A 24,441-nucleotide genomic window follows, 5' to 3' on the forward strand; every position below is an offset into this window, starting at 1 on the left:
ATGAAATTTTAGCAAACAGAATTCAACAAAATCTCAAAAAGGTAATTCACCATGGTCAAATAATTTTCAACCCAGAAAGGCAAGGATACTTCAATATACACAAATCAATAAATGTGATAGAATAATTTAACAGAATTAAAAACAAAGACCATATGATCACCTAAATACAGAAAAAGATATTTGAAAATATCTAGCAAAACTTCATAATGAAAACCCTCAATAAACTTGGCGGAGAAAGAACATACTTCAAAACAATAAATGCCATATGTAACAAACCCACCAGCAATATCACATTCAATGGGGAAAAAGTTGAAAGCATCCCCCCCTACACCCCCAGTAACTGGAAAATGACAAGAACTCAATAGTATTTATGATAACTGCAAAAAATTAAAATATCTAGGTATGTACCTAACCAAGCGGGTAAAATATCTCATAGGGAGAACTACAAAATGCTGATGAAAGAAATCATAAATGTCCTAAACAAATGAGAAAATATCCCATGATTATTGATTGGAAGGATGAGCATTGTTAAAATGTCCCTACTGCTCAGAGTGATGTATAGATTCAACATAATTCCCTTCAAAATACCAATATCATTTTTCACAGATCTAGAAAATATAATCCTACTATAAATGTCAAAGGGAACAAAAAAATTTCTAGAATAGCCAAAGCAGACTTAAGCAAAATGAACAAATCTGGAACATTACCTGACTTCAAATTATATTACAAGGTTATAGTAAGTAAAATAGCATTATTTAAATATAAACATAGACAAATAGACCAGAGGAACAGAATAGAGAACCAAGAAATAACATATAGCTGTACCTAACTAATTTTTGACAAAGTAGACTAAAATATACACTTGGGAAAGGACACTCTGTTCCCAAAATGGTGCTGGTAAATCTGGAAAGTCATATGCAATAGAATTAAACTAGATTCCTCTCTGTCATCATATATAATAATTAACTCATGATGAATTAAAAGCTTAAATGTAAGATCTGAAACCATAAAATTTTAACATGAAATGCACAAAAAGCTATTCTAGACATTGGCCTAGATAAATGATGCATGAGTAAGACCCCAAGAACAAATATCATAACAACAACAAAAAAATGTATGGGGTTTAATGAAACTAAAAATTTCTTCACATCAAAGGAAATAGTCAACAGAGTAAATGGACATCCTAGTGAATGGGAGAATATATTCACAAATTATACATCTAACAAAGGGATAATATCCAGAATCTACAAAGAACTCAAACAAGTCAGAAGAAAAAAATCAAATAATTCCATCAAAAAGTGGGTAAAGGGAATTAACAGATTTTTCTTTAAAAAGATAGAAAAATGGTAAAAAAAAAAAAATGAAAAATTGCTCGATTATTAATCATTAGGGAAAAGTAAATTAAACCCCCAACGACTTACTACCTTATCCCTTTCATAATATCCATTAGCAAAAATAAAAAATAAAAGATGTTGGTGCAGATGTGGTAAAAAGATAATCTTTATACACTCTTGGTGAGAAAGTAAACTAGTAAAAGTGATAAAGATAGAGGTTAAGATTCCTCAAAGATCCTAGAGTAGACCTACTATTTGATTCAGCAATCCCACTGCTGGGTATCTACCCAAAGAAAAATAAGCCATTTTATAAAAAAAAAAAAATGGTACCTGCCCCACCAATATGTATCATGTTTATTACAACTCAGTTCACAATCGCAAAGATGAGGAATCAACCTAATCAACTGATGAACTGATGAACAGATAAACAATCTGTGATGGATTCTTCCCTATCATAAAAAAGTAAGTAAATAATATCTTTTGTAGCAACTTAGGTGGGACTGGAGACTATTGTCCTTACTATTTTAGGAGTGGAAAAACAAATACCACAAGCTGTCATAAGTGGAAACTAAATGAAGAATGTATATGGTGATATAGTTGTGTAATGGACATCAAAATCTAAGAAACAGGTTGGTGGGAAGACTTTGAAGGATACAAATCTATCTATTGGGTAAAACGTACACTGTTTTTGTGATTGGTATGCTGAAAACCCTGACTTTAGTAGATACAATTCATCCATGTAACAAAAAACACTTGTACCTGCTAAATTTTTTGAAATTAAAATAAAACAGAACCATCACAATATCTTGCTTTTTTTTGTTGTTGTTACAGTTTTTGGCCAGGGCTGGGTTTGAGGGTATATGGGGCCAGTGCCCTACTCCTTTGAGCCACAGGCACCACCCACAATATCTTGATTTTTAATACAATGTCATGATTTTCAAAGTGCCTCTTCAATTATTGGTTATTCTAATGTATTTTCCCGATACAAACTAGAAAAAACGAAAAAAAAAAAAACTGGGTCTGTAGCCTAGATCATGCCTGAAAGTTGCAGCCTAGTTCTTTCAAAGACTTCCTTTTTAGGTTTTAGACGTGTTTTTATAAGAAGCCCCACAGTCATGTATGCCAGTTTCTTAAAATTAATCTCTTAGCATATATTGCCATTAGTTCTGTTTCTCTAGTTAAATCCTAAGTAATGGAAACCTTAGTACCTGGAAATAGGGTGTTTCTATAAAAAACTTATTAAGACATTTCAATGGCTTTGAAATTGGGTAATAGGCTGGGCTTGAAAAATTTTTGAGGAGCATAATAAAAAACACTTAGATTGTTTTAACAGTCTGTTAGTAACAATATGTATGTTAAGTATGCTACCAATAAGAGCTTAGAAGGAAATGAGGACATCTTACTGAAAACTGGAAGATAGGGGATTCTTGTAACATAGCAACCTACTGCTTCATTCAATTGTGTATGAATAAAAAACTTGCAAAAAGTGAATATGGACATTAAGCTAACGATAGTTCTCACTAAAGTGTTGAAGGTGTGGCCTAATATCTTCTTGTTGCTTATAGTAAAAATCAAAAGAAAAAAGAAAAATTGATAGAAGAAATGTCAAAGAAAAATAAACTAGCACTTGATTACTTAAGAAACACACATCTTATCCAGGTTGCAAAAGATTCTAAATCTAGAAGATCAACTACCAGAAAAAAAAATATTCTCTTGATAGAAAAGCAGGAGTGTGGCTTAATAATCTTTTGCTTGTACTTTGGAAAGATCAAAAAGTCAGAGTACTCAGCCATATAAAGAACTCTTTGAAGAGATTATGAAACATCCCCTGGGGCATCTCAGCAGAAGCCATAAGTCAGGCTATGATTAGCCATAAACATCTGGAGAAGAGACACTTCTCAAATGACATGAAACCCACGGCATAGCAGAAGACCTATAATGTTCTTGAGACTGTGATAACCAGCAGACATACGGTCAGTTCAGACTGATGGAGACTCATACACACCAAAATAATAAATATACACCATTTTAACTTATTAAGTTAGTGGTAATTTGTTGTTGCAGCAAAAGAAAAGTTAAATATCAGGTATCTCTTATTTTTCTTTTAGGAGTTCTTCTCCTGTGTCTATTGAAATAATCATACAATTATTTTTTTATTCTATTGATATGGTGTATTACGTAAATTTATTTGTCTAATGCTAAATCTGTTCGCTTTCCTATAAAAAATTCCACTTGTATAATTCTCCTCGTATGTGCCTACTTTGCTTTGCTAGGATTTTGTTAAGGATTAACATACATATTTGTAGGAGATATTGGCGTATAGTATTCATTTCTCATGATGTCTTGGGTTTGGGTTTTAGTGTGATAATTATCTAATTGATTAAGTTGAGACGTAGTACCTTCTCTTCTATTTATTGGGAGAGTTTGTAAAGAATTGCTGTACAGTCTTTAAATGTCTGTGATAATATAGTAATTAAGGTTTCTGGGTCTGGGCTTTCCTTTGTGGGTAGATTTATTATAAACTAGACCTTTGAGATTATATATTAAAGCAACTCATACTTCTTCTTCTGAGCCATATAATTGCTATTTGTTGCTTGTTTAGTATATAGCTAGATTATTTTAGAAAATTTTATTCACCTGCCCTATCCCTAACTTAACTGCAATGGTAAGCCTCTAGTTGTGCTTCAGAAGATATACCTGAAGTCACTCTGAGATAAAAATAGTTTTAACAAGTTTCTTTTGATCTCTTTCTATGATCCCACCCAGGTGGTCACGGCATTAGGAAGGTTGAGAACCACTGCTCTATAGACTAATCCAGTCAAATTTGGGCTCCTGTGAGGGAATAGTCCAGTGAAGTATTTGGTTTTTCTTTTTGATACCCTGACTTAAAAAAGTTTTCCTCAGCTGTCTCTTTTTTTCTGATTCTTTCCTGCAAATTAGCCATCCTGAAATTTATCCTGTATCTTCATTAAACATTACATCTAGGAATCTCTTCTCAATTGCTTTTCACTTCAACCTACACTGTTTTGGAAATTGACCTTGGGCTTGAACTTCTCTGGGTCCTATTGCAAATTAAATTGTTTTAGGGAGAAAAAATAAGGAGTCATTTATTTTTCATCTCTTACTCCAGGCAGGGGACATGGGAACAGGAGCATACTTCTCTCTGTGTAATACTGAGTGGGAAGGTGAAAAGTAGCCTGAGGTCTTCTTGGCCTACTTCCCCTGTTGTGGAATCACTGCTTTAGAAGCCAGAGCAACAGTGCTTGGGCAGAATCCAGCACTTCATAGTGCCATGAAGTCTCTATGATGTCTGACAATTAATTTGCAAACTTGCCACTGTGTGCTTATGTTGGCAGCACTGTACAAACAACTCCATGAGGTTTCATAATCTTGGTATATCAGCTTGGTATATGTGCTTGTGTTGATGTGTGGTGGCATCTTGCTGACTCGAGTCCATCACTGTGATTGTATGTTTTTATGTGCTGTTCTGAAAATGTCAGAAGTTGAATTAGTGCAACAAACACTTAATTTCCTGTTAAACTTATCAAGAGTAGAAGTGAAGTCAGAGATATGTTAGCCCATGTTTATGAAGATAATGGCATAAAGAAAACTGCAGTGTAAGATGGATTAAATGATTTTCTGAGAGGAGAGAAAATGTCACTGATGAAGAGGGCCAGTAATCAGAAGAACTAATGGAAACATTACAAAAATTCCTCAAATTGTGACTCAAAATTAAAGGCTGACTGTGAGAAGCATAGCAGACTAAGTAAATATCAATAGAGGAAAAGTTAGGAAAATATTAACTGAAAATCTTGGCATGAGAATAGTGTGGCTTTTTGCACCTGCTTACACAGCACTGTATGTCAGAGAGTTTTTAGCCAGTAAACAAATAATTGTATTGGAACAGCCTCCCTGTCAACCTGATATGACCTCCAATGACTTTATTATTTTTTTTTTTTACTCAAAGATAAAAGGAACATTGAAAGGAAGACATTTTGACCACATTTAGGGCATGAAGGGTAATATGACAACAGCTTTTATGGCATTCTGAAAAAAGTTCCAGAATAGCTTTGGAGGGAGGACTAGACACTGGCATTGGTGCATAAGCTTCCCAAGGGGAGGACTTTGAAGGTATCCATAGTGATACTCAGTAGTGAGGTATGTAGCAATTGTTCTAGATGAGTTCATGAACTTGTCAGTATTTGTGTTCCATAAGTAAAAACTGGGCAGAAGGAGAATGTTTCAACTCTCAACTCCATTCATCCAGAACTTAGCCTCAGCAATAGATGGCAGAGAGACAGTTGAGAAATGAGGATGTTTTGCTCTTCCTGGGAGGAAATCCCTTTGATTTGGAGCTGGCAGGAGGAGAACCCTGTGTTCCTGGCTGCAGAAGTCTGGAGTTTTGATCTTCCTGATTTGAGAGGTAGAGAGAGGGAATAGTTTTGGTGTCAGTACTACAGATTATCACTTTTCTTACCTAGTTTTTATAAACTTTCTTGAATAGGTATTTCTGTGCTTGCTGTGCCTTCTCTTAGAATAATTTCCAGACATTGTAAATGCTAGTTTTTGTTATAAATAATTTTTACCATGTCAATGATGTGCTGGTCTAGAGATCTCCTCATGTTATCATACTATGAGTTGATCAAAGTATAAAGATAGGAGTTTTCACTTTCGAGGCAGTCGTAGCTTTCTAGAATGAGATGATTTGCTTGCTTACATAATTTGAGTTAGCTGTTCAAAGAAAGGCTTGAAACTTCATATTCTTATTGAATAAAAAGTTTCCTTTTCTTGACCCAGAGCTCATTTTCCAGCCTGAAGACACATTTCTCCATTATCTATTTGGCTGTGGTTTCATTTCCTCATTGACATTTATATTACTATTAAGCCCTTTAGTAAGACAAATACTTGTATTAAAAGAAAATGAGAAAATATAGGAGTGACTCTAATTAAATTTAGTAAGGTTTTCTTTTTCCAATCACAAAAAAACCACTTGAACTTTGTACCATTTTTTGAATAAAGTAGGAAATGAGGTACACCATTTTTCCTCATTTATTCTTAAAGAAATAATTCTATAATGAAAAAGAAACATAAATCTGATTCATTAGTTCAGGAATGAGTCAAGTCTACTTTTTAAATGAAGGCAAAAGAAGTCTCTATTACACATAAACTGAAAAGCTTGAATTCTCATGATCTCATAATTTAATAACTACCTGTCTGATCAAATAGGTTCTATATAACATTGCTTAACATAATGGATGTCAAACATAATGGATGAGACTAGCCCTGGTAAAAGCCTTACTTTAACTGCATTTATTTTCTATTAAAGCCTCGAGGGATTGTGATATTTAGGTAACATAAATGAAAACATCTACCAAAATTAGAAATTTCGCTATTACACAAACGCCAATTTTAGAATAGCTATAATTCCAAGACTACTAAATTTAACAAAGCTACAATGAGAAAATATACAAAAAGATGATAAAGATAAGAAAATTGTTCTACAAACAAAATTACCTAAACATACTAATTTTACCTCAACAATCTTTTGTTTCACCTGATAATTGAATCAGAATTTCTAAATAGTTGACTTCTAAATAGGAACTTGACTTGATTCTGCAATACAAGTGAGTTGATGATTTTTATTTGAATTTTCCTATATTTGTAAAAGTTTACAGAAAGTTGATTTTACAAACAACTTACATTAGATGAAGGAAACATTTCAGTTCTATAAAACTATTACTGCTTAGTACTTAATTCTGAAATGTGTTTCCTTTCTTTGGTATATTATAGACTATTTCATATACTTCCTTATTCCTAAATTGAGTTCAATATTATTATTTAATATTCTAAATCAATATTAATTTTCATTTCATTTTTATCTTTATTGTTTCCCTCCTATGACTATTCTTATTTTGTTAGGAGAATATGTTCTGTTTAATCAAACATCTACTATTTATCACAGGTCATTTCTTTTATCTATCACATTGTTCCATTCAACTTGGCCAATAGAAATTTGTTACCAACGTTCAATGCAGTTGGCCTTTCTAAAAACATATCCCAATATATTTATTTGGAATCAATCTTTCCCCCAATCCTTCTACTTGAACTGGACTTACAGAATAGCTTTAACATGACTTGCAGTAAATCAATTGCCAGATATATATTTCTAAAATAGCACATGCTTAGTAATAAAGAAATGATTTGTACATTTGTTTTCCTCATTTAGGTTTAAGAGAGCAGGAATTTTGAATCTCCTATGGTGTGGTTCAGACACTGAATAAATGTATATTCATTAATTCTTTTTCATTTGATTTTATTTACACAAGAAGAGAAGACTACAATATCTACTCCCTTGTAGAATATGTAATAGACTACAATATCTACTTTCCTTGAAGATATTTGGCTGTATTTATAAGTAATTATGAGTGTTAAAGTAGGCACCTGTACTATTTTACTGGGCTGCCATGATAGAGTACCACAGGATGAGTGGTTTAAACAATAGAAATTTGTTGTGTAAGTCTAGAAGTCTGAAATCAAGATGTCAGTAGGTTTCTTCTGAGATGCAGGACAGAAGATCCTGTTCCAGGCCCCCTATCCTTAACTTATAGATGGTTGTCTTCTTTCTGTATCTTCAAATTATCACCCCTTTGTTCAATTTTGTCTCTACATGATTTCTTCTTAGAGGGACACAAATCATATTGGATTAGGGCCCATTATAATAACTACATTTAACTTAATCACCTTTGTAAAGACCCTATCTCTGAATACAATCACATTTTGAGATCCTTGGGATTAGGGTTCCAGAATATAAATGAGGAGGGGAAAATTCAGATCATAAGCAGTGCCAGTCTAAAAACTCTGTTACCTGTCCTTATATGACTATATATACATGTATCTTAATGAATATGGACATTTTATGTTACAATTATGAATACGATGTCAAAAAACATTGGAAAATTTAATACTTAAGTAGATGCTAAGCAATGCTACCAGACAGATTTGATACTAGGTACTGGAAAAGGGGAAGACAAGGAGAATGAAAAAAAAAAAAAAAACAGGATCCTAAATTCCTGGGCAAAATGGAAAAGGATGTCATGCAATGTGTAAAATTGAGATGATATATAAATGAGGGATTAGAACACTAAATATAACTTAATGCCAAAATTTCTCTAAAGGGGATTCAGACTTGGCCGTTAAACAATTACATCTTCATTCCACATGCTAATTGTAATATCGCAAAAAAGAAAATAGCCCAAAGCTATATGAGACCTTTTTGAATTTCTTAATATTGAATATTGTGATGTAAAAATTTTTCCTTGAAAACACCCCTGGCCAAATGATATCACTGTTTTCCGTGATATAACCTGTTTTCTATTGAGAGAGAATTCAGTGATAATCGACCTCTTAAAACTTTCTAGAAAAATTAAAAAACTCTGACCATCTAATCCTAATTCTATGTGGACCACAAAATTCTTTACTTTGCATAGAAATAAACAGCATTGTTTTATTTAGGGACAGATTACTCTGCTGATAAATATTTTAAGCCAGTCTAATTCCTGCCTCTTCAGTGCCAAGGCTTGTCTTTAGCATTAGCTCTGTCAAAGGTTAAATACAAGAAATAAAAGAAGATGAAACAATGCAATTCAGTTGTCCTTATAGACACATAAAAATATTTAATGAAAGGGAATGTTGAATTTTATAGGATGGATAAAAGTATTGCCTATTTTTCAAACACAAGTTCTCTTTAAAATTGTAATAAATAGCTTATTTTTAAAATACATATTGTAATAAATGTGGAAAAATATTTTAAATTCCACTATGACATAAACTCAATAGTATTATGGTTTCTAAAGATGCATAAAGTCAGATATAATAATAATAATGATTATAATTGGTTTTACCACTTCCAAATGTAAGAGATTAAAAACAATGTGAATTTTTCTACAGTGATACAAATGGCATAAAGCTATTTCTTGTCTGTTATATCTTTAACTCATTTACAGTTATTATTAATAGCTTTCTCAGAATTCTACCCATGTCAAGGCCCAAAGAAGTATGCTCCTATAAATCATGCTTGACATTACTAATTTAGGTTTGCTACGGACATTTTTTGGAAAATCTCATGCCTCTGACTGATCACCATCTAATGAATTTTCTTTTTTTTTTTTTCATCTAATGAATTTTCATGGTAGCAATTAATATTTTCTTCTTTGAAAATATTATTGACACTATATTTTTCACCAGATGCAAACTGACTTATAAAATATACCGACAGAGACTTCTATCCAAAGTCAATTAAAAAGAAATCAAATTCTGCTGTAAATTTTTTTAAATAAAGAGAAAAATGTAAAACATAAATTTGGAGGTTGAATTAAAGTACACTCAATATATTTTGACAAATATTTTGAAAGTCAAAAAAAATCACTTTTTTGAAAAAAAATGGTTACTATAAATTGCTAACATCTAGTTCAGGAGATAACTTTTTTGATACTATTGAGATGATGGTCCAGTTTTTAATGGTTTTCACTCTACTTGCAACTATAGGCAGTTCCCCCTGCTATTGTCTACTTGTAAGAGTAATTCTATTTGAATTGAAATAGTAATTGTGAACAGTTTTATAGTGCTATTATGTTCCAGGAATTGTTCTTGGCATGTTAAATGTATAAACTCATTAATCTTCTCAACAAGGAAGGTGCCATTATTTTAAATGTAAGAAAACTAAAGCAGAGAGAGCTAAATAACTCACCTGGCATCACTATGAGAGGCCCAGGAACTATGAGCAATTTTCATCATGGCTTTTGTAAGTTCTTTTGCAAGTCCATGTACAATTTCTCTCCACACACTCTTTTTCCTTAAATTATATTGAAATACCTATAGCACAAAATATACCATCCTAACCATTTTTAGTGTACAGTTCAGTAATGTTGAATATATTCATTTGGTGTGCAGCCAATAATCAGAACTCCTTTCATCTTGCAAAACTAAAACTCATTAAACAACAATTCCCCTTATGTTCCTTCCCTCTATCCCCTGGCATTCACCATTCTCCTTTCTTTCTCTATTAATTTGACTACTTGCAAAACGTTCTATAAATGGAATCCAGAAAGACAATAGTTGCCTTTTCCTGACTTGCTTAATTCACTGAGCCCGGTATCCTCAAGGTTCAACCATGTTGTAGCGTGTGTCAGAACTTCATTCCATTTTAAGGCTAAATAATATCCCTTGTATACAGAGAGTGCTAAAAAATATACACACATTTTAGGAAACAGAATACGTTAAGTTGAGGACTTCTTGTAATTATAGAAGTCAAATGTGACTTCTTGAGTATTACAAAATTAAGGCAGTTTTTTCCTTTCTTAAAATGTGTATACATTTTTGACACCCTCTGTGTGTGCACGTGTGTGTGTGTATACACAGTACATTTTATTTATTCTAGCATCTGTGAATAGGGTTGCTTCTACCTTCCAGCTATTGTGAATAATGTATTTGTGAACATGGGTTTGCCAGTGTCTTTTCAAGACCCTTCTTTCAATTCTTTAGGCTATATACTCAGAAGTAGGATTGCTCAATCATATAGTAATTCTGTTTTATTGATACTTTTTGCAAAACCATCATACTGTTTTCTACAGCAGCTGTGCCATTTTCCTTTCACACCAGCAGTGCACATCATCACCAACACTTATTTTCTAGTTTTTGACAGTAGACCTACTGATAAATGAAAGATCGTATCTCATTGTGGGTTTGAATTGCATTCCTTTAACAATTAGTAATGTTGAATATCTTCTCATGTGCTGTTTAAATATTTGCATATCTCTTTTGGAGAGATATCTATTCACATCTTTGACTACTTTTAATTAGATTACTTGGCTGTTTTGTATTGTAGAAGTTCTTTGTATATCCTACATCTTTTTTTTTTTTTTTTTTTGCAGTTTTTGGCCGGGGCTGGGTTTGAACCCACCACCTCCAGCATATGGGGCCAAGCGCCCTATTCCTTTGAGCCACAGGCTCCACCCTGTATATCTTACATCTTAACTTCATGATGGAAGACACACATGAAAATGTTAAAATATAATTACCTTATTAGAATAATTATCTAATTATCACACAATATCACATACTTGATAATATTCACACAGAAATATATTTTTTTAAATTTCAGTATGCATACATTTTATTTTCAAATTCAGTGTTTTAGGAATTAAAAATGAAAATTAGGTAATTTTAAATCAGATCACCCTGAAAAGTCCCCTAAATAACACATTCTCAAGATGAATGCATTAGAATTAACTATTATATTTGTATTTACTTAGTCTTTATGGATAGCACACATATCAAGTTTGAAATTAACATAACAATTTGTCTCTGAATCCCAGGTCTCCCAATCATTAAATGAACATGTCAACATCAAATTTCTCATTTTTCTCATAGTTATAGGTTATTGAAAGTTTAACATGTGCCAAGTATTTTACACATAATCTAAGAATTGCTTTAGATCTGAAAATGCCTGGTAGTATTCCCACTTCACAAATATGTCAGAGAAGCCAACCAAGATAACATGATAATCCCATAGAATGTGTTTAGAGACATACCTTTCTAGTTCCAAATTCCCTTTCCACCTCACTCTGCCATTTCTCTTCGATTGCGGGAGTCTACTGAGCTTATCTTTGCCAGCAGTTTCTTAAATCATAAAGTTAGCAGTAATCCAGATGGCTGATCCCCTTGTTTCTCCGCTTTTGTCTAAAAGTAGGATAGCAATAGCCTATTAAGGTTAGTAAAGAACATTGGGTAGATATGTAAAAGCATTTTACTGGAAATGTTCTAATATTGTGTATTATTTTCCCATCACTGCTGTAATAAATTACTTTAAAATTGGTAACTTTAAGCAGAATACATTTATTCTCTTCCATTTCCAGAGGTCCAAAGTACAAAATTAGTTTCATTTGATAAAATCAAGGTGTTAACAGGGACTTCTGGAGGCTCAGAGGGCAAAATCTGTTTCCTCGCATTTTTCAGCTTTTAAAGCTATCTACCTTGCATATCTTTACTCATAGATCCTTCCTCAATATTCAAAGCCAGGAGTTTACCAGCTCCCTTCAGTGATCACTATGCCTTTTTCTTCTGTGCCATACTCCTTTTGTCTGCCTTTTGTAAGGACCCCTTGATTACTTTGGACCCACTGAACTGATACAGGATAACCTTCCCATCTGAGATTCTTAACGTAGTGGCATTTAAAAAATATTTTTTGGCATATCAGTTAGCATTTATAGGTCCTGGTGATTAGAATGTAGATATCTTTGGGGACAATTGTTCAAGCAGCAAGAAAAAAAAATCCTCATTAAAAATGGGCAAAAGACAGGAACAGAAGCTTTGCAAAAAATAGTCAATAAATGTATTAAAAAATGCTCAATGTCATGAATCATCAGGAAATGGAAAATTAAAACCACAGTCAGATACATCCTTAACCCTTTTAGAATGGCTTTAATTAAAAAGTTCATGACAACCAATGCTGGCATCAATACAGTGAAAAGCACATGCTTATGTACGATTGGTGGGACTACAAATTTGTACAACCTCTATGGAAAACAGTATGGATATTTCGCAAAGAATTAAAAAATATACCTACAGTTACATCCAGCAATCCCACTACGGATATATACCCAAAGGAAGAAAAGTCATTTTATCAGAAAGATACCAGCACTAGAATGTTTATTTCAGCACAATTCACAATCACAAAGATGTGGAATCAACCAAACTGTATTAACAAAATGTTGTATATGTCCATGACACAATCCTCCTCAATCATAACAAAGAATAAATTAATGCCTTTTGCATCAACCTGAATAGTACTGGAGGCGATTATCCTAAGTGATGTACCTAAAGAATAGAAAAATAAACACCATATGTACTTCTTACTAAACTGGAACTAGCTGATGCTTTGTGCACAGAGGGAAGTAAAATTCAGTGGAAATCAAGCAGGAGGGAGGAGGTAGGAGGGGATGAATGAAAACTTATCAAACAAATACAATTAGCACTATGTGGGTAGTGGGCACACTTACAGTCCTGATTCAAGCATTATCAAAGTGATCCAAGTAAACAAAGACATTTGTACCCCTCTAATATTTTGACAGTTAAAAAAATCTGGAAAAATAAGAGCAACCAAACCAAAAACAAACAGAAAGAAAAGAATAATAGATAATAAAATGAATGTAATGTGATAAAAAGCAGAAAATAGTGGAAAAATTCAAGGAACCACTCTCTGCCAGTGATTATAAGTAATGAACATTCATGTGTATTTTAAGAAAATACTGAGCAAAGTGTTCTTCCAAAAATTTCAGTAACTTAGATGAAATGGCTAAATAACTAATATTTCCTATACTATCAAAACTGACCTAAGAAGAAATGTAAAATCTGAATATGCCTGAAATAAATAAATTAAATTTGTACTTAAGTATCTTCTTACAAGCCGAAGCCCAAATCCATATGTCTTCATTAGCAAATTATCTAAGTATTTAAACTTCCAACATATTCTATCAGACCAGTTTTTTTTTTTTGTTTGTTTGTTTGTTTGTTTGTTTGTTTGTTTTGAGTCTGAGTCTCATGCTGTCACCCATGGTAGAGTGTCATAGTGTTATAGCTCACAGCAACGTCAAATTCTTGGGTTCAAGTGATTGTCTTGCCTCAGCCTCCTGAGTAGTTGGGACTACAGGTGCCTGCCAAAATGGCCAGCTATTTTTAGAGACAGGATCTCATTCTTAACTCAGGCTGGTCTCAAACTCCTGAGCTCAAGCAATCCACCCATCTCAGCCTCCCAGAGTCCTAAGGTTATAGGTGTGAGCCACCTCACCGGGCCTACCAGCCTAGTATTTACCCTGTGCCAAAGCCCAATAAAGACATTACAGTACATGTAAACTACATGCCAGTGTCCCTTATGAATACTCATGAAAATTTATCAGACAAATTTGGTGTGGATTTGTGAACCAAATCCAGCAACATATTAAAAACATTATTATTCAGGGTGGCACCTGTGTCTCAAAGGAGTAGGGCCCGGGCCCCACATGCCAGAAATAGCGGTTCAAACCCTGGCCAAAAACTGCAAAAAAAAAAAAAAAACAACCCACATTATTATTCACCATTAGCAAATGTAGGTGGGATTAATCCCAAAGTTGCAAGTTTTGTTTAACGCCCACCCCCAAATCAATTAAAGTCAGGCATCACTGAGTATACAGCTATAAATATGCATTATATAAATACCCTTATTGATAAAATGCTTAACAATATCTACACTATCATAATCAAACTCCTTAACAAATATATAATGGGAGGAATTTTTCTAACTGAAAAGGGGCATCCGTGAAAAATCTGCAGTGAGCATCATACCTATTGCTGAAGTCTGAATTCTTCCCTTCTAAAATCAGGAACAAGGCAGGAAGGTCCACTCTCATTTGTTCTACCTGACATACTATTGAAAGTTCTAGCCAGAGAGATCAGGCAAGTAAAAAAGGTACCCACTATCTAAAGAATGTTCATTTTCACAGATAATGTACTATTTATAGAAAAAAGTAAAGAATAAAGTATAGACACACATACACACAAAAAATAGAAAAGGTCACAGGATTCAAGATTATTGTGTTTCTATATATTAGCAATGACAATCTAAAAATGAAATTAAGAATATAATTCAATTCAAAATATAACCAAAAATATATATACTTAGGAATAAATTGAACAAATAAAGTGTAAGACTTGGACCCTAAATGTAGAAAACATTGCTGAAAGTAATTAAATATTTCTAAATAGGTAAAAGATATTCCACATTCACAAATTGGAAGACTCAGTTTGATTAGGATGGCAATTTTCCCTATATCAATGTTTAAATTAGTGCAACCCTATCTAAAGTCCAGCAATATTTTTCCGTTTTTTTTTTTTTTTTTTTTTTTTTGCAGTTTTTGGCCGGGGCCAGGTTTGAACCTGCCTCCTCCAGTATATGGGGCCGGTACCCCACTCTTTTGAGCTACAGGGGCCACCCTTTGTATGTGTGTGTGTGCGTGCATGTGTGTGTTAGAAGTTGACAAGCAGATCCAAAAATGTATGTGGAAGCATTAAGCTCATCAAATTGCCAAAAAATTTTGAAAAATAATAACAAAATATAAATACTTATACCTTCCAATTTCAATACTTACTTTAAAGCCACAGTTATCAAGACAGTGTATATTGGCATGAAGTCAGCATATACATAAACATACAAAAGCATATATTTAAAAAATAAGTTCTCTTTACTCAGTTGATTATTGGCAAAGGTGGCAGGACAATTCATTATGGGAAATATAGTCTGTTCAAGAAAGAGTGCACAGGAAATTCAATATATACTTGCAAAAAGTTTCACTTAATTCACCCATCTAGACACTCCTGGTCTCTTATTTGGACTTCTAGAAAGATTGACACTTTTGAAGCAAAACTACCTGCTGCTCAAAGGCTTTATCTAAATCAGACACCTAAGTATGGCATGGATAAACCACAATTCTTCTTATAGTTGCTCATTTTTTTGAAGAGAAAAGTGAAATTATTGAGTTTGGAATTGAAAGTCTTCGACAAGAGAACTTAATAATTTTGACTGTATAAAAGAAAAAAATACATATAGTAATACCAACCCCCTTTCCTATAAGTCATTCCCTGAGTTAATGAAAATGAGCAGTTTTATATGTACCATTAACCATTAACCATTTACCATACCATTAACCATTTCACACCATAAACACACACATCCACACATACAGAAGAGAGTTAGACAAAGACATTTTAGCTAAGATTCGAAAATCATGATCTGTAAAGGAAGAAAATTGGTACTCATCAAATGCAAATTACTTTCATACTTCAAAGACACCATAAAGAAAATAAAAATATAAGTAAAACTCATATCCAATATAGAATTTGTACCCAGAATTTGCAAATTTACAAGCACTATTTCAACTCAAGAAGAAGAGAGCCAGGTGCCATGGCTCACACCTGTAATTCCAGCACTCTGGGAGGCCAAAGCTACAGGATTGCTTCAGCTCAGGAGTTCAAACCAGCCTGAGCAAGAACAAGAGCAAGTTTAAGTCTCTACTAAAAATAGAAAGAAAAACTAGCTGGACGTGGTGGCCCATGTCTGTAGTCCCACCTAGTCAGGGAGGCTAAGGCAAGAGGATAACCTGAGCCCAGGTTTTGAGGTTGCTGTGAGCTATGAAGGCACTTTATCCTGAGACAGAGTAGGACTTTGTCTCAAAAAGAAAAACAAAAAAAAGAAGAAGAATAATCAATAGAAATTTTACCAAAATATATACAAACAGCCAATAAGGAACTGGAAATATGCTGAACACAATTGACAGTAGGGAAATTGAACTTAAAACTTCAAGGAGATACTATTTTACAACCACCAGAATGGCTATAATGAATAAGACAGACAATAATAAATACTAGATAAGATATGGAGAAAAAGAAACGCTCATATTTTGCTATTGGGAATGAAGAATGTTGCATTTTCTTCCAAAAACACTTTGGCAATTTTTGAAAAGAAACATGAAAATACCTTATGACTTAGCAATGTAACTTCTAGGTATCCACTCAAGAAACATAAAAATTATGTATCCCATTGGAAAAGGCTGGAAATTTCACATGTTAAAATATTTAAATGACCAATAAGATCATGAAAATATAAACAACATCATTAATCGTTGGGATGTGCCGTGTAAAACCAGAAGATACCACTTCACACACATTAGTTTGTTTAAAATTAAAAATACTGAGCCATATCATGCGTTAGTGAGGATGTGGCAGCAACTGGAACTCTTATGAATTGCTAATGAAAACAAATAACATCAAAATTTCTTAGGTAAATCATTTGGCAGCTTCCTATAAAGTTGAACATTTATTTATCATAAGACCCAGAAATTATTCTCTTAGATTTTTACACAAGAAATATGAAAACATACATCCATTTAAAGACGTACACATAAATATTTATAGCAGGTTTATTTATAAGAACAAAAGCTGAAAATAGCTCAAATTTCCCTCTACAGGTGAATCAATAAATTATGACTATTTAAAAATGGAAAAATACTCAGCAAGAAAAAAGAAGAAACTATATACACATGCAAAATTATGGATGGAATTTTTAAAAATTATACCGAACCAAAAAAACTATACATAGTATGTTATTTAATTTATGTGAAACTATAGAAAAGTAAAATATCAAACATAATGACAAATCAAAAATCAGCTAAACATGAAGTCATGAATGGTGTGAATGATTACATGAACAGAATTTTTAGCATGCTGAAATGCAGTATGTAGTGATTATGGTGTTTGTTTCATTGTTTTATACTTTGTCCAAGATCATGAAAATTATACTTAAAATGGATGAACGAAGACATTGTCTGTAAATGATACCTTGATTAAAAACACAAAGAGAAAAAGTGAAATGAGAGCAAACAATGGTTCATTAAGCCAGAAGGGAGTTAGGTCACAAAAGGTTACTCAACTGCTGAACTGTCTCTGAAAACCATGTTCTTCGTTACAGAACTATTTCTCCAACACTGAAGTAATAGTGAATTCCTAGTCTATAATTACCCCATAATGTCTGATTCAATTATTGCATACTCTCTATAAGTCATTATCACTTTTTAATGTAGATAAAAATGGAGTCTAAATAGGCAAATTATTATTAGAATTTAAATAAGACACCCTCAGATACATGATTCAAAATTGGCAAGTGATTGATTTCAAGACTAGTATTGATTCTACCACCTTCTAATTCCTATGAAATCCAGTTTGGTAACAAGACATGCTCCACTGTGCCCCCAGGGCTGAAGTTTTGTATCTTTTGTGTGGACCAACTGGGCCTTACTTACATGAGGAAAAGAACCAGAATCCAAAGTCTTATGAAACAACTTGGAATTGTGAATATAAGGTCTTTGTATACCATTTTTAATGCTTTTAGAATAAAGAGAGTTGTGGCATAATAACTGTGAATCATAACATAGGATGTTCTCCACAAAAATCTCCCTTTAACTTTTACCAGAAAAATAAGAGACCCTCTCAGGCATATTCACTGGGAACTCATTGTGAATTCAGCAACAGACTATGAACTGATCATCACTTTAGTTTTTATTCATTCTGTATGGCATATTACATATTTAGAAATGTCTAATATATGCTAGAAAATAAAAGTAATATACACAGAAGAGTAATACATATTTTTTTATATCTCTTCTCTGAAGTATTTATTAATAAACCATTAAAAGTAAATTATAGGGGCATAGTTCATTTTAATGCTCTTATAAATATGTATTTTTCTTTTAATTGTTTAAAGCAACATTTTACCTTTCAGAAACCACTACCTTTACTGTATAAAAAATAATCCAAAAAGGGTAGTAGTGCCTGTGGCTCAAAAGAGTATGGCGCCGGCACCCTATGCCAGAGGTAGTGGGTTCAAACCCAGCCCCAGCCAAAAACTGCAAAAAAAGAAAATAATAATAACAATAAATAAATAAAATAAAAAATAATCCAAAGAGAAAAGAAGCAGTTGAATTAAATGAAGTACCCTTTTTAAGATTGTGAGTTTACATAATGCCTTCTACTCTTTTTAAACTCTGGTGCAATTTTAAATCTTACAGATTTTTTTAAATGGACTGAAGTATACAGAGTCTTTAAAAGAGTAGACTAATCCTTGACTAAACAAATTCCTTATTAAAAGAAGCTCAATACTGCTATGGATATTTCAAAATAATAAATAATAATTAAACATGGAAAATGTTTCATTTGTAAGTAAGCAATATTTTTTATTACTTTGTGATAGGTCAGTTTTATAAGTCAGTTGTATTTTCACAAATAAGTTTATGGTCTTAAAGCAATAATAATCTCTTCCTTGAATATTCTGGAAAATACTTGTGACGAATTGGCTTACTAGAGTCCAAAGAATCAAGTTTTAACATGAAGAGGACACTTAGAATGTATCATAGCCTCTGAATTACAGTCAGGTTTTCTAAGAATTAGAAATATTTAATTGAATAAATTCACATCAGACAAGATAAGTAGGGTTTTTGATGTTAGGGAAATGCCATTGTTCTCTGAAATGAGCCAGAATAATGAAGTTCAAATTCTGGTTTTGTCTGACTTTGGGTAATTATTTTAAATTCTCAGAATTGTGCTTTTATCAAATGAAAAATAAGAATCATATAAACTACAACATAGCAAAAGAGAGACTTTTTTTGCTAGAATAGTGCACAAAATTCTAACACATACACACAATACATCCCCTCCAACTTTCAGCACAACCTCCTTTATACACCTTTTTGATTAATAAATGAATCAAAAATAAATACACAATTAAGAAATTTATGAATGCATTCTTCAATTAAAGTGGGGCATGGAAATTCTTATTTCAGACATTCATTATCTTATCAGAGAGCAGCAAAAGAAATAAGTAATGTCAGAGATGGCTATCAAACAGCATCTATTCACCCATTTCTTGCCTCAATAATCATTAAAAGGCTTGGCAAAGTGGCTCATGCCTAGAATCCTAGCACGCTAGGAGACTATGGTGGGAGGATTGTTCGAGCTCTGGAGTTCAAGACAAGCATGTACAAAAGCAAGGTCTCACCTCTACTGAAAATAGAAAAATTAGTAAAGCCTTGTGGTGGGTGCCTAAACTCCCAGCTTCTCAGGAGGCTGAGATAGCTTGAACCCGGGAGTTTGGGATTGCTGTGAGCCAACACCATGGCACTCTAGCCTGTCTCCAAAAAAACCAATAGTAATTTAAAAAAAGAAATTCAGATATATGCCTACTTAGCTCTACTGCCCTTGCTTTTAGGTATGGCAGTTAGATTAAGTGATAAGGTCTTTATTATTTTTTTTTTCTTTTTTTTTTTTTTGTGATAAGGTCTTTAGCAAGGAAACAAGAACTCAAGTGAGGAGTGAAATTGCTATGCCAACACCTTAAAACTGGACACGCCTCTTTACATTCTTTCCCCTTCCCAGAGGCTAAAGCATGGAAATGCCTAGGAAGCAGTTAAACTTTCAGACAAACACAGTGCCTCAGGGGATGGCAGAGAGATATGGTGAAAGGAATGCAGGGCCCTAAATGACCTGAGGTTGCAGAGCCATCTATCAACTCAGAATGCTTACACTGGACTGCTTTCACACACGAATACACACACACACACACACACATACACACACACACACACACACGGGCAGGGACAATAGTGCATACACATTTTAATAAAGAAAAAAACATATAAAATTATACTTAAGTCACATTTGACTTCTGCAATTATAAGAAATATAAGTTATAATGCACAAATATCAAAAGTTATTGGTATATATTATTACAATTTCAATACAGTTGTTTCCTGTCTTAATAATGTGTATACATTTTTTAGCACCTTCTGTGCATGTGAGAGAGAGAGAGCATATGTATCTTAGATTTTACTGTCTCCTTCATTAGCAACTTAACTGTCCCCCACTAACGCAAATGTTGTGATGTTACTATCATGGACATTTTATGGTGTGTTCAAAAAGAAATTTGCAGCTTTCCTCATAAAGTGGCTGCCATACGAGCAGACAAAATGAGGGTTCTGTGGATTGATATTGGATGTGTGCATTGTGATTAGTGGGACCAAGAGTGCACGAGCTGCCAAATATTGATTATTTCTTCTTACCCAATTTTTCTCATATGTACAAAGTATATCAGAGCCTCACACTCACACACATTCTGATTTTGGCTTTCTCACCCTTGCTAAAGAGTTTATAGACATTTTACCATCCCATTGATAATGAAGTTTTTTATAAAGTTTCAACTCTGATAAATTTGACTATTTTAAATATAATAGCTTTTATAGTATGCTATATTATAAATGCTTTTGAGTTAAAATTGTATACCATCCTAGTTGTTCTATAGAATAATTTTTAAAATGTTATTTGATATTTGTGTACCAGACAATCTACTCAGTATTTCACATATATCAATCCATTTATTCTTCACATCAGCCTCTCAAGTGGCTACTAATACAGGATTTAGAGGTTATTTTCTATTTTTTTCTACACATCTGATATTTTCTTTACTGCTCTTTGTACCCTGTTCGTGCAGAGGTGAAAGCACTTGTAGTGAGAATAAGATGGGCGCTTTCAGCCTAGGGAAAGAAGACCAGGCTGGTGTAGTCGGTTTCAGTCCTGCCTGACCTTCACCCGTCTCCCATTCTTACTGTTTTGTAATTACTGTTTTGTAAATTTATCTCGCACCCTAAAGATGCCTATCTTGAGTAGTTTATGTGGATTGATTTAGGAGATTAATTTCTAAATTGAAATGTTGGTTTGGGTCATGGATTATACTGATTATTGTTTATGATGGGTCAAGTGTTCTGCCAGAGTATTGTTTAATCTAAGGGTTAACATGGTTTTCACTTTGAACTTTAACATATAAAACTGTAATTTTGGAAATAGAAGGACAAGAATAGTCTTGGAGAGACCACTCTCACTGTTCTCCAGAATCCCAGCCTTCTGACAAATAAGTTTGGTGGACATATCCTGGTCTCTGTATATTGACTGACAGTGACAGGAAGCAATGGCAAGAGCTTGATGGGAACAGGATATTTTTCTCTCCAATTTCATTTCTGCTCAGTCATTGAATCTAAGACTTAACATACATCCTTCCTTGAAAACCCTTTTTGCCATGTGGCCTAGTTCTGCAATTTCATTCCCATGATCTTCAACAACAATATTTGTCTAATTTGTTCCTCAGTCATACTGGTGATAACAGCAATGCTTAGTTTCTTTATTACTGATCATCTCTTGTCTATTCTTTTAACCCTCAACATATTTCTGTAAATAGTGCCTTAATTAATGTCTCTACAATAGAACTATCTGTTTCTTAAGGATATATTACCCCTATTTTATGAGTGAGGAAACTAAGTACAAAAAGATTGATACCTCAAATTCAGATAATAAATAGTGTAAAGTTTTGAAACCAGGCAATCTGAGGCAATAGTGTATAGAATTGCTCAAAAAGACCTTGATAATAGAAGAATATATGCTACTCTAGGAGTTAAACTAAGTTTGAATCATTGTAATGTAGGTTAGAAAAAGTTTAAATTTTTTAATTGACAGGCACAATGTTACACATTTAGCTTAAAAATAATATTAACAATCTCAAAAAGGAATATAAAAATAAAAAATGCAAGGAGTATGTGGTCCATCTAGGTAGAAACCCAATAAAAGAAACGAGGTCAATGTCACACTCGGGATGTTCAAAGTACTTTAAAACAAAAGGTTATTCCAAATGTGTTCCAGGACAAACTAGAACAACTCATTCTGGTGCCACTAAAACATTTAATATATTATACTAAGCCTTTTATTCTTATTACATGCTCATCCAGCAGCTTTATGATTTTGATTTGTTTTTATTTACTTGTTTTTATTCTTTCTGCAGGAGGAGAATGTACTAGTTATGCATACTAAGGATATGCTATTTCTGCAGTGTTGTATTTTTGTTTTAAAGTACTGGATAAGTTGGTATTCTGGATGTAGTTATCATTTCTATGTTTGTTTAGTGAGTATCTGACCCCATATGACCCATAGTGTAGAACTGCTTTTAAGCATCTGAGGAAATTGCATTTTTAAACCTGCGAAATTGTGGGACAATCATTTTTATTGCAGGGAAAAAAATTATTTTTGGATTTAAATATTAACAGGAAAAGAGATATAGAAAGGCAATACATATAGTTGAAAATGTATTAAAATGCTAGCTATGAGGAATATTTCTCAGGAAATACCAATTATCAACATTTTCTAGAAATAGCGTTCATGTAATAGTATCTCTGTCTAATTCTACTACTCACTCCTAGTTAACAACCATTGCTCTCCAAAGGTTTAGACTTTATATCCTAACATAGAATATGTCATAAAAGATATATAAACAGCCAGGCATGAATATTGAAACCAGCTTGACTGTAATATTTCTCAGGGTAAAATAATAAATTGTCATTCTTATCTATAAAAAACGTGTCTTTTGAGTTTTATTTTATCAAATCACTCCTCAGGGAACTGACTTGATTAATGTTTTTCCTAAGCCTAAAAAGCTGAAACAGGATCTTGGACACACATATAGAATAGACTCCCCAAGAGATGCAATCTAACAATTTTAGTCCATTTAATTTTGATGCTTGTGAACTGTAAGTGGTTCTTAAGATTCTGGACTTTATAAAATTAAACAAATCTGGGTTTGGTTGGTGACCCTGACAGTTTCAAGCCTTGTGACAGTGAAAGGATCTTAGTTTTTAAAAGGGAGTACCAATATCTACATCTCAGGATTCTGATAAGAGTTAAATGAAATAGTGTACAGGTTTGACACATGGACCATAAATAGCAATTATTGTTGCCTTTAGAATTCTAGCATAACCGGGCGGTGCCTGTGGCTCAGTCCGTAGGGCGCCGGCCCCATATACCAAGGGTGGCGGGTTCAAACCCAGCCCTGGCCAAACTGCAACCAAAAAATAGCCGGGCGTTGTGGCGGGCGCCTGTGGTCCCAGCTACTGGGGAGGCTGAGGCAAGAGAATCGCTTAAGCCCAGGAGTTGGAGGTTGCTGTGAGCTGTGTGAGGCCACGGCACTCTACCGAGGGCCATAAAGTGAGACTCTGTCTCTACAAAAAAAAAAAAAAAAAAAGAATTCTAGCATAACCAATATAATTACAACTTACTGTAGTTTTATAGTCTTGGATTAACATTATAAGATTAATCATCACAAGTACATGAACAACTGCATGGGAATCTATGGTTAATAAATGCTAGATAAATCAGCTTTTACTGGATTTGAATAATTTTAATGAAAAATAAATTGTTACAAGAAAGTTGTTACTGATTAATATATTTTAATTAACCAGATAATAGGCAGAGATTTTCAAAATTAAATGCATCCCTCAGAAATATTTTGCTATAAAATTAGTTTTAATAATTGGATTAGAAAATTTTTTTTAAAACTACAGCAGACCTATTGAGTCATTATAATATCAATACATAGACTTTATTAGGCAGTTTGTAAGAAGACACATTTTTTTTCTTTTGAGACACTATCTCA

The sequence above is a fragment of the Nycticebus coucang genome, chromosome 2 (genome assembly GCF_027406575.1).
Source record: "Nycticebus coucang isolate mNycCou1 chromosome 2, mNycCou1.pri, whole genome shotgun sequence".
NCBI classification, from domain to species: Eukaryota; Metazoa; Chordata; class Mammalia; order Primates; family Lorisidae; genus Nycticebus; species Nycticebus coucang.